This window comes from Dermacentor variabilis, chromosome 1, assembly GCF_050947875.1.
Source record: "Dermacentor variabilis isolate Ectoservices chromosome 1, ASM5094787v1, whole genome shotgun sequence".
Taxonomy (NCBI): Eukaryota; Metazoa; Arthropoda; class Arachnida; order Ixodida; family Ixodidae; genus Dermacentor; species Dermacentor variabilis.
The window spans coordinates 73,086,421-73,098,528 of NC_134568.1; the positions used below are offsets into that span (position 1 = coordinate 73,086,421).

General features: G+C 48.1%; 1 protein-coding gene across 5 annotated transcripts in view; it reads left to right on the forward strand.

Moving 5' to 3' along the window:
- Nucleotides 1–12,108, forward strand: part of LOC142579308 (acyl-CoA Delta-9 desaturase-like) — a 162,068-nt gene that overhangs the window by 97,307 nt on the left and 52,653 nt on the right. The window lies entirely within an intron of this gene.

A 12,108-nucleotide genomic window follows, 5' to 3' on the forward strand; every position in this document is an offset into this window, starting at 1 on the left:
ATCTGACAGCGGTGCTTATTGAGTTCATTTCATGCAGTTTTGTGGCGTCGGTCGCAGCTATGATCATGTTTACTTGCCAAAAGTCTCCAAGAGTGAGAATTTCCATTTTTTTCCTTCAACAATTCGAACTAAACCTGAAAGATGATGGTATTAGCCGCGTGACAAACCAAGCACCCTAGATTGTAAGTTCCCTGCGGCAAGCAGTGCGGTAATATTTGACTGATATGTTCACAGCAGCCTCGTTAACAGATCGGCAACGCTTTCTTACAATGCTCAAAAAGTGTTTCAGGAACACTTTAAGCTGAGCATCCGCAAACGGACAGCTTATGTGAGTGCAGATGTTTATTAAAGGAATAAATAAAATACAAAAAGAAATCCTGGACGATGCCGAAATGCTTCTTCTCATCTAATTTTCGAGATTTTTGTGAAAATAAGGTGAGTCCGTACAACGGCAAATTTCGTAGGTCCAATTTAGGAGTCTATAAAAAGGAACCATGGCATGTACGCTCTCAACATATTCTTTAATGTCACTGCTTCGATGTCCATGGTAAGTTGGTGGCCCAGGCTGCATGTTCGTTGAGACCTGCGGCAACCAGCGAGTGTCGATACGCGCAAATAGTTTCGAAGCGCAACGAAAAGGCAGAGAGGGAAGGAACGAAAGGCAGGGAGGTTCATTACACTTTGTCCAGTTAGCCACCGTACACGTGGGGAAGGCGGGGGGGGGGGGGGAGGGGCAGAGCGATAGAGAGAGAGAGAAATGCACGATAAACGCACAGACCGTTCGGTGCTCCTTTTTTTCTCTGTTGCGGACATTGAAACGTTGAACATAGAACTCTGTGCGTTGGGAAGGAATATGCACGCGAACTTGCGTCGACGCGAATAGAATAAAAGGGCGACGAATAACCGAAATAATACGTTAGAACGTTTAAAAGGATCATAATCACGACGTTGGCGATCATGAGTTCCAAGAAGAAGGCCAACTGCAACGAAATTTTTCTTTCGCTTAATTGGTTCCAAATGAGAAGTGTATACTATCACATCAATCTTGGCAGAGGTGCAGGAGTGCTGATTGTCCTACTTTCCTGCGCCTTTCAATCGCATTTAAGCAGGCTACGCAGGCGCCTGGCCGTTAGTGGATGTGACGGAAATCCCAGAACACGGCCTCGGCGATATCGTCGCGCAACGGATTTCGTCCGATTTCGAAGGTCACTTCCGAGCGCCGCCAGAGCCTCTCTGAAGTTCGGGGTGTGGCGCGTGTGTGTTTTTCGAGTTTCGGTATGCAAAGACGTACGTTGTTTGCGAGCTTTTCGTGACGCATGCACTCGTATTTGAAGTCTTCAGGGAAGTTCAAAATTTTTGTTGCTGTTGGCCTTTCAGGAAGGAATGCCGGGCGCACAGCGGTCGTGATGTGTTCGCTACGGGGTAGTCTGAAAATATTCGCATTAGGTGGTGCCGCACAACAGAGAAGGGAATGTGAAACGACCCAAAACGGCCTAGAGGCAAAGAGACAGACAGAGAGAGAGAGAGAGAGAGAGACGTAATCTTCCTAAACTTGACCCATATTCGGGAGCAGGATACTCCCAGGAACCAGCTTGCGTGAGCAGTCATTTCCTTCGGGCGGCAGCAAGTGTGGGCCATGTGTTGGTGGCGGAGAGTGCCGGTGTAGGGTGCGCGCGCTCGCGAAATGTAGGTAAAGAAGGGCGAAGGAGGAGCAGAGGGACAGCAGCGCATTGCATAACAGGACGCCTGGTATCATTTAGGGCGCGCCTTGCGTGGAGCTCGCGTCGAGAGCGGCGCGCACGTACCAACGTGGCGCAACCCTTCCGAACTTGTAAATCGTGCCTGTACGCACTTTTCCCAGCGACTCTCATGCGCTAACTCTCATATATATGTTTTGTGCGTAGCCGCATTAACATGGTATTCACCGCGGCTCTCGTAACGTTATGTTGCCTTTCACTGCTTACCTACGGGGAGTGCGATAAAACGAGCGCTGCCGTGGGAAACCGAGGCGACTGGCTGAAGTACCTTTTCTATTCAAGGCGCATTTTGGAGTTCTTGGTCGCTATGTGATGAGCAATGGAACTTTTTCCCCTGTGGATCAGTGCGTACGGATTGGCGTCTTGTAACTTCCCGCTACCATTGCGAAAGCGGTGTTATATTTCTACGTGACACTCGAAGAACAAGAGAGCGGATTACGCTGTATTGATATGGCAGTTCCTCTGCGTCTCCTCCGCACTCTCAAGTATGTGACACTGGAGCCGTTCATCATGCTCTAGCGCAATATGAGGGGCGAGTTCAGTGAAGTTTAGACTTGGCTTACGTTACAGTATAACTACATATCGGTTATTAGGGAGATTTGCAGATAGGGGGTCCAAAGTTAGAATACGCTGTCGGCAAGGCGTACAAAAGAATACGAAAGGCATACAAAATTAGCTTAGTTTTACGGGTACACTAACTCCCCCAGGAAAGATATTTCTATAAAGCGCTACAATATGCAAGCCTTAGTGTAGTAGTTCACATCAATGATGGCACGTTTTTTTCTTTCGTTTTTTTTTTTGCCGCTTATGAATACGTGCATGACAAATGCGCATGGGTGCTTTAGCATGAGGCAGTTATTACCGTAATGCGGCCATAAGGGAACAGAACGCACTCCCTGCCTATGTTCACCAACAAAGCAATAGTTTCTCGATTCGCGATTCAGCTCTCGAAAACTATGGGGAGGAAGGGGGGCTCGCACCGCCTGCTCCTAGTCTTTTCCGTTGTTTTCGGACCCACAAGCGTGACAACATAGCGTGTCTTATCGAGCCAGGGGTCATGTCCTTGGTATCCCCCCAACCCTGAATCGTAGGACTTCGTTCTTTCTACATTATTTTTTTTCCTCAATGCCGGACCGGTCGAGTTCCTTCCTTGTTGGGGTGATTAGCTCTCTTCAATTTCGATACAACCATATGGACACCCGGCCTTGGCGCTTCGACGAAGAGGAAACAAAAACAGGGGAATAAACGCTAAGCGACATAACAGACGCACGCTGCGGGCATCCGAGCCGCCAGAGCGAAGAAAATGCGCCGGCGAATAGGGAGGAAACGGCCGGTCCGGGGGCCGTAAGTTTGCGGTGCCGCGCTGGTGAAGTATGGGCACCGTTGTTCCATTGCAGCTGGTCATAGAACCGCAATGTTGATTTCGGCTGCTCTTTATCTTCGTTCTGCGGGCATTGTTTTACGGGTCTCTTGCACCGGCCGCGATGCTGCCCGCTTCTAATCGGGCAGAATGAAAAGAAAAAAAGATGAAGCTTTAAGGCCCATATATCCTACACTCACTTTGGCACTGCCTAGCACGGGATACTTAAAGCATTGCCTTAGTAGCGTTTTTCATAGTCTCGAGCGACTTTTCAGTTGTGAATTTGAAAATACAAATTGCTACTTCTGTGCAACACTTCTGTGCCCGCCGCGATAGCTTTGCGTATGGCTACAGCTGCATTTCGAAGGGGCGAAATAAAAGATGCTTCCGCACTTGGATTTAGGGACACGTTAAAGAATACCACGGTTCCAAAATTAATCCGGAGTGCGCCACTAAGGCCTACCTCATAATCCGATTGTGGTTTTGGCATGTAGAGTCCCATAATCCAATTCAAGTTTAATGCTTCTGCCACGATGCGATGTGCCATGTGAGGCAAGAGGTCATGAAATATGGCGCACAACAAAGCCTCAAGTAAACACCTCTCCCTTTGTGTTTTGTGTACTACGCAGACAAACAGCAGTGCTGCACGCAAGGTAACGTTTAACATCAACTCAGCGCTCTTGCGTTGTACAAAATGTTGAAGAAAGCAAACATTCGCCGTCAGCATCACTATCATCAGCTACCTATCATCAATCAAAGCAAACATTCCCATAGTGCGTGGGATCTGCATAATTATTTCTTTTGATCTTTTTTTTAAGCGTACGCTTTTAAGCGTACAGCTTTTGCGTCATCTTTAGAAGTCATTCGAATCTTCCGGTTTGCCTGCACTTTCTTCACATCACAGAATTGTCTTTTTTTTTTCGTGTTTAATTTTTCTGCAGGTGACCTTCCACTTTCACTGCCTCCCACCCAAAAGCATATGCGCACAAGCAGAACCACATTTTCTCCCTCGTTGTTCTTATTGTCATGATAACATCTTGTATTATTTTAGTCAGCTAACGTAGCAATAATTGTCATCAAGACGGTCTTAAAAGATGCAGAATGGCCGTATATAGGAAAAGAAAAAGAAACAAATGCCTGGGATGTGTAGCCAAACCAACGTCATGGACGAAACTGCAACCGTTCGCAATTTACTATTGCAGCAAGGTTTCGATGGCTACACCGTGCTTGAAACTATGCAGGCTCATTTTCCCGGTGCTACCGCGCTCCATTTCTTTTTACTTTTCTTCGTTGTTGCTCTGTGTAGAGCTTCTATGTGTAGTAACGATATTAGGTTTTTTTCTCGTTCCCTCCCCCCCCCCCCCTGTTTGTGTGTGTGGGTGTGCGTGTGTGTATTTTCACAATCTAACCCTGGATATATTACCGTGACCAGTAATAGTCCCTGTGACATCTTTGTTCTTTATGTACGTGTACGCGTCCCCTGTAAATTTCCATTTTTGTTTTCGATATGTGCTTAACTATACTCACACAGCAGTGCTTGACGCTCCCATCTGACGCAAGCACATCTCAAGATCCGCCCATTCAAGCCAGAAGTGCTACTGTTGACTTAACCGCATTCTATCCTCATACCCCAGAGCGCTCGAATATGTTTCCCGCACTCAGCGATAAACAGCTGCGCTTTCCCACTATCTGTTTTATTGCACCAACTGGAGAAGCAATGTACCAGCAGTCCCTTCTCTGTCCCTCTCCCGCATTCCGACCCCATCGCAATGCGGCTTCCACTGCAAGCAATCGAACCCGCGACCTCATGCTGAATAGAGGAATATAAATGATCGCTGAGAATAAACCGCGCCATGTGAATGCCTTTGAACTTAATAAAACAAAAGTGTCTCGAACATTCCCGTGAGGAGAAAAGCTTCTCGCTTTGCCGTTCGTTCCAAGCGCCTCTACGAGGAAGGAGCTGCTGAATTAATACCGCTGTCCCAGTGCTCATCGCACGAAGGCGGCGGGAAGGTGACAATTCGTCATGCGAGGGATTCGCGTACGCTGCCTTGGCGTTGTTTCCCAGTCGGGCAGCATTGTCGCGAGTGATATCACCGTGCGCGTTAATGTTTCATGTCCTGCGTCACGTAGCGAGACGGCACTTTATCCTCGTCTTTATTGTTGCTGGTGCTCTTGTCATCACGCTTACATGGAACTTTCTCTCTGACCCATTTCTCTTTAAAGCCAGGCTTTGCTACCGCTTTCAATTTCAATACTACCTGCCTGTAAGACTTTAAGTTTCTGTTAGAAAATGTTGAATGGAGTCTTTTTTTTATCTCCTTTATTATTATTAGTGTTTTTCGGGTTGCTCCGCTAGCCAATGTAGAGTTCAGCGTGTGCTTTGACGCAACAGCGTCTTGACCTACCACAAATGTATGCGTCAATGCACTCACGCTGAGCTCTGCCATGATCATTCCATATAATTGTCAAGCTTGGAGATTAAAAAAAAGATTACGGGGTTTTACGTGCCAAAACCACTTCCTGATTATGAGGCACGCCGTAGTGGAGGACTCCGGAAATTTCTGCCGCCTGGGGTTCTTTAACGTGCACCTAAATCTAAGTACACGGGTGTTTTCGCATTTCGCCCCCATCGATCCCGCGGCCTCGTGCTCAGCAGCCCAACACCATAGCCACTGAGCAACCACGGCGGGTAAGCTTGGTGGTCGCAAGTTCACTTGATGCACAAAACACGCACATGTTGATAGGGTCAGCCGCGATCATCGCGGTTATAGCGGCGGGAAAGCTATCAGAAATTAACTGCAACAGTTGTAATCTTATTTTCCCTTACATCCTGTCAGAAATCACCTGTTTAATTACTCCTTATGTCTTTTGTATTCCCCCCCCCCCTTTTTTTTTCGTGGTCTTTCTTTTACTAGTTCTCCTAATTGTCTAAATGTTACAAATGTGACAGGTGCCAATTTTAGGTGCATCGTTCACAAACGTGCACAATGTTTCTTGTGGTATCTGTTTACATGTCACTGTGGAGTTCGCATTGCGTGGAAATGCGTGGTGCATTGCAGAGGATTGCATATGGGAGATTATATTTCCTGCGCATTATTAAGTTTGTCCATGATGATGATCACGTCTATCACCGCGGAATTTCTTCCTTCAATTCTCTGTTACCATTGCCTGCCTGTCTGCAAGAAAAGTATCGATGTGCCATTGTGTGAGTGGCGTTCTGTTGCAAACACCACGATAGTGTTATTGGAGGCACATGTTTTCGTAGTTATCATACTATCAAGCCATGTCTACGTTATGGTTTTGAGTTAGCAACCATGAGTTCTCTGGAAGCCTGTAGTAGGCACACTATATTTACCTACCCCCGTTTCTTTCTCTTTAGTTTTTAGTTTGTACGGATATTTAGAAAATGTCAAGGTGAGCGCTGTTCCAGCGTTTCAGGTAGATTTCGGGAAGAGGGGGCTATTACTTGCTTAGAAAGTGGCGATGTTCATGTAGCTAATTAAAAATATTTAATTAATAAGGATGTCTTTAAGTATTCCTTTTAGGCCACATGTTACAATTGTGAAATGGAATGGTGTAGTACTGAAATCATGTTTTGCGCTTCTGCTGTTTCCTTGCATGCCGCGTTGGGGGTGGTTTAGAGCGTTTGTAGGCCAGAGATGCCTAAATCGACCGCTGGGCAGATATCTTCGCATTCTAATAAAACTAGCTTCATCGTTTCCCTAGCTTTACTGCAGCAAGCACATGCTTCTTCTTCCTTCTTATATCTCGCTTAAAAGTGCGTGTTCTAATGCATCTCGATATCGCTTCGAAAAGTGATGAACCTCCCTTTGAGTTATCATAAATTGTTTCTTTCCTGATCTCGTTCTTCCCTCTTAAGTAATTACTCATGGCAGGTTTCAATTGCCGCCACCCATGAGATTATCTCAGCCTCTCTTGACTTTCCGCTTGACGTTCTCTATTGCCATGTTGCTCACCATGAAGGTCGCCGGTAAGTGTTCTAGTTCTTTTCCGCCACTGTGAATCAATGTTTTTTCCTGTACAAATACCTGAAAACTCTCTCAGCCCATTTAATGTCTTCCATATTCCTCAGTCGTTCTTCATAATCAATTTTACTGTGAGCTTCTCTCACTTCAAAAATTGTCCAGCCCATATCGCCCTGCGCAGCTTCATTTGTAGTCTTCCCGTGAGCGCCCGATGCGAGGCGTCCACTGACCTTTGGTTCCCATCGAGTCCTGATTGCACACCTGTGCCCAATGCTCTCTGGAGCTCAATGGGCGTCACCCTCTTGACGGCTCCAATTATCCGGGAACACGCGCAAAAGCATTGCAGAAACTGCAGCGCTTACCTTTATACTAGCATGCAGCTGTCCAGAGGAGAGCTGTATAGAATGGTAGAGGGTAGGCGAGAGTGGAGGCAGAGAATAGGTAGACGTCGGTTCTACCGGCGCAGGTGGCTGCGTCGGTTCCACGGACGCAGCCACCTGCGCGTCGGTAGGAATTTGTGGCTGTGTCGGTTCTACTGACGCAGCCCCAAATCTCTTGGAACTCGTCGCTCACAGTTCGCGTACAGGGGGGGGGGGGGGGGGGGGAAGGCTACGTGAAACTAAATTCAAGTTCAAGGTACGGTACGTTTCTGCCATTTCTGAAAAAGAAACCGTGCACATTTGTCAAGCGGACAACAGACGCACGGTGGGCAGACTCAAAGCCGCATAAAGGCGGAACCGCATGGCGCGATTTCAGGCGCGATTGATGCGCGGATGGTGGGGCGCGCGCGTCATTGTGACGCGTGCCCAGCATAATCCGTCAGGAATCGCGCCGCCACATGCTGCTGCTCGGAGTAGAAAAAAACGCGTCGCGGCGGCGCGTCCGCCAATCAGAGTTCAGGTAAGTCACGTGGCATTTCGTCACGTGGCATTTTGGTTTTGCCACCAGGTGGCCCTGCTCTCTGCGCATCTCGACGGAACCTCTCTGGCGCCATTTTTTTTTTTCGGCAGAACTGGCGCGTGTGTCAAAGAAAGCACGTGCTACCGTGATTTCGTTCGCGCATCGTGTTGGTTCGCGTATCGTGTTCACCTAAAATGGACAAAGCAACCTTCAACGAGGTCGCAATAGCTGAAGTGGAGAACCGTCGCGCCCTGTGGGACGTACGTGACCGCAATTACAAGAACAACATCAAACGTGACCAGGCTTGGCGAGCTATAGCAGATACCCTCAGCGTAGACGGTATTGCAGATGCCCTCAGCATCCCCCTTAATAGTAGCAATCGCCTCTGCTCGGTAGTAAGCGGCCGACATTATATTTTCTATGTGAAGTTGTAAACAAGCAGCAGCCTCTCAGCATGCGGAAGGTACATAGTCGCAGTTTCCCACACAATCTTGCTGCTTCAAATTAAGCTTGATAAATACGCTTCGGACAAAAATGTCGCTGTCTAATTACACTAAGATTATTTTTATTGTAGTGTTTTGTAAGTTTAAGGGCATATTATATATGCGGCAACAGCGACGATTCATGTCGTCGGGAGTTATGTTGTCTGGCAACTCCAAAAAACGCGACGCGAAAGCGCCGTTCCCTCTTTTTGTGCGGGTGCTCGCACTTCGACGGCAACGCGGGCGTTTGCCGCGAGTCGCATTTTTCGCTCGCGAAAAACGCGCCATGCGCTTCCAGACCGTAGCGTCTAGGCGGCATCGTAGCGCCGTATAGACAAGAACGGCACCGCCGGGTGGCGCTGTTGCGCCGGTGTGAGAGCGCCGCATGCGGGGTAAAATTTAACTAGCGGGTGTACACTCTCCCAGCTCTCGTTTGCATCGCCTTGATTGCCTCTTGCACTGCGCGTGTTTGGGCACGTTTCGTGCGCGCGATGTGTGTGTGTGTGTGTGTGTGTGTGTGTGTGCGCGCGCGTGTGTGTGTGTGTGTGTGTGTGTGTGTGTGTGTGTGTGTGTGTGTGTGTGTGTGTGTGTGTGTGTGTGTGTGTGTGTGTGTGTGTGTGTGTGTGTGTGTGTGTGTGTGTGTGTGTGTGTGCGTGCGTGCGTGTGCGTGCGTGTGTGTGTGTGTGGACGTTTTATTCAAAAGGACGATGTACACGTTTCTATTTGCGTTTAGGAAGATCGGCGCGTTTGACGATTATTTTCATCGATGCAATGCGGCGAAAGGGCGGCGTCTGCTTAGCCATGTAAGTGACGGGGAGCAGGTAATCGGAAACGACATCGTATGTGCCGCCGGAAAAATCGTCGGCACATACGATGCGTGTTGGCTAAAGTCATTTTTGCAGTTTCCTACAAAATGTTTGCTACAAATCCGTGTTACTTGCGTTGCCAACAATAGACTTCCATCGAGACTGTGCGGAAATGAACAAAATATATCGCCGCATAGCACAAATACGACTTGCGCGCACAACTTTAACTAGTACGTCCCCTACGATATAGAATAGAGGCAGCAGCGTTAATAGCCTGGCAATCTTTTAACAGTAGTCAAGAGATGGAAGTTGAAAGCATTAGTAATTATTTCTGCTTCAGCGATGCCGGCGCGACCAAGACGCGGGCGTGTATCGTCCAGTAACTCGATCGATCGGTGCAGTGGTGACGCAGGAATGAAATCCGGTCATATTCAACGCATCGTGCACATATTCAATTGCTCGGCACGCGTGAACTCCGGCCGCTGCTAGCGCAAGGAAAAGGAGTGGTTTCCATTCTTGGGCAGCGCACACAAAAACCAAACACGAGAAAGAAGACAGGACAAGCGCTGGTCTAACAACTGAAAGCTTTTATTTGAATAAAAGAACTATATATCCAGTAATCTTGAAATTGATGTGGAAGACATGTAAAAACTGTGATACACTGACGAGTGATCAATAAACGAGATCGCTTCGTTTGCCAGTTGTTTACTTACTTTGTTCGGCGCACCGCAGTATAATCCATGCTTGCCGTCTGCTTTTATCGTACCATTTTCTTGTGAATCGGCAGAATTTCTCTGGTGGCATCAACCTTTTCGTGTTTGCACTGCTGTTGTGGCAGTTAGCAACACAATAATAATTTCCAGTCATCCGAAGAGATGCCGTCGCAAACAAGAGACCCTTCGCACGCAGCGCGAACTAAGCGCGGGCACGACCCTGAAGGGAAGCGGCGGAAACGTGCACCCGTGGGAGATGAAATCTTTCCGCCAGGGGAGAAACGAGAGCTGTTGTCTAGGATGAAACTTTGCGGTTGGACGTCTATAATCTAGGCGTCGCACTTCAATTTAACACTTCTGTGCCCGCCATGGTAGCTTTGCGGCAATGGCGTTGCTGGAGGTCTTGGGTTAGATCCCAACCGCGGCAGCCACATTTCGACGGGTGCGAAATACAAGAACGCTCATGTACTTAAGTTTAGGTGGTCGTTAAAGATCCCCAGGGGGCCAAAATTAATCATTCGTCTGTCACTACGGCTTGCCTCATAATCCGAATGTGGTGTTGGCACTTGCAGTCCGATAATGGACACTTTGCAAAAAAGCTGCTGCACATGTGCAAGCACGCCGCTCACAAGCCAACTATGCGGTAGGAAAGCTAGCAGACGACCCCCAGCCTGGCTGGGCATTCCGGCACGCTCAGGCAAGTTCCCGTGTCCACGTTTCTGAATGCCATGCCAGCGCACAGCGTCGTGTATGCATGTACGAATTATTACGGCAAGAATAACATCGTGTTTTTTTTTTTTTAGTTGTTTACGTCCGAGTAGCGGTACCTACTAAAAAGATCGTCATGGGTGAACGCCGTAAATCGGTTGAATGCGGACACTTTAGTGTGGTGACCAGACGAGCACTCGGGGATTCTCGGCGAGCATTTAAGAAAAGGTATTCATAATGAATTTCGGCTTGTACTGAGTCATCTGTATTAGTGTTTGCCCTTCTTCAATTTTAGGCCAGCCTTCAAACTTTTCTAGCCACTCTACGTGCCAACTGTTTTCACATACACCCGAGCTTCCGGTCAGGCTGCAGTGCAGCGGCACGGCCACTGCATGGATAAATAGGCATGCGACAGCACGTTAATGACAGCGAAGTAGGATTTCGCTGTGGCATGCACCGGACGACATCGGCTAGTGGCGTCAAAGCGCGCTGTCGTGCTCGCTGTACACTCCTAACCCTTAGTTTGCGGGCTCGCTCCGCCGGCGTGTCGCCGGCCATGCACGTGTGCGCGCTCCAGCTAACGCGCGCGTTTTAATTGAGAGAGGAAATAAACATCAAGGGCCGTATTTGCTAACGATTATCTTGAAAATCGTGTCACCGTCTCGCACGTCGCTGCACATTCGGTAGCACATAGATTGGCTACTTGATGAGACGAGTTATATGATATAAGTGCGATCTGTTTGGAAATTATGGCGCAAAGTCCGCCATCATGCTAGGCTACTACTCGAAGTGCGAGATAAGTGAGCGATATGAAGCAAAGGCTAGCTGACTGAATGCAGCCTGCTTCGACAGCTGACGACGCGACAGGTTGTATGCGTTAGCGTTTACCTAAGCCACTCCAGTTCATCCTTGGGCTTCATTTTAGCTTTGTTTTAATACATACGTGTAACAGTTTGCACAGAACTAAATGTGCATTGCAGTGCATATAGTTAAGCTTCTACACCACTACAGGATGAGAAAAGCAAGAGTCAATCTACAGACGTCAAATCCAATGGGGCAGGTGCAAGCGGCCCGAACAAGACCCGCTTGTGGGTCACTGGCGCTCCAGGTTGAGCATAACGTTCCTCACATAACCCTCTTATTTAGATGTCCAACCACGATGGCCCTGAAGCACCGTCGCGGTTGAGTGCAGGTAGCTCCACACCTGATCGCTGGCAATCGGGCATTGCGAAAAGTCGCAAGTCCACCCCGTGTCCAAAAAAGAAAACGGAATGCAGTCTTCCTCCATCATCTTGACACGACGTAAGACGACTAAACAAACAACGATAGCTGAATTTCAAGCGATCAAACTCTGATGACACAGGTAGCAACAAGACGATGACGGGGAATGTTT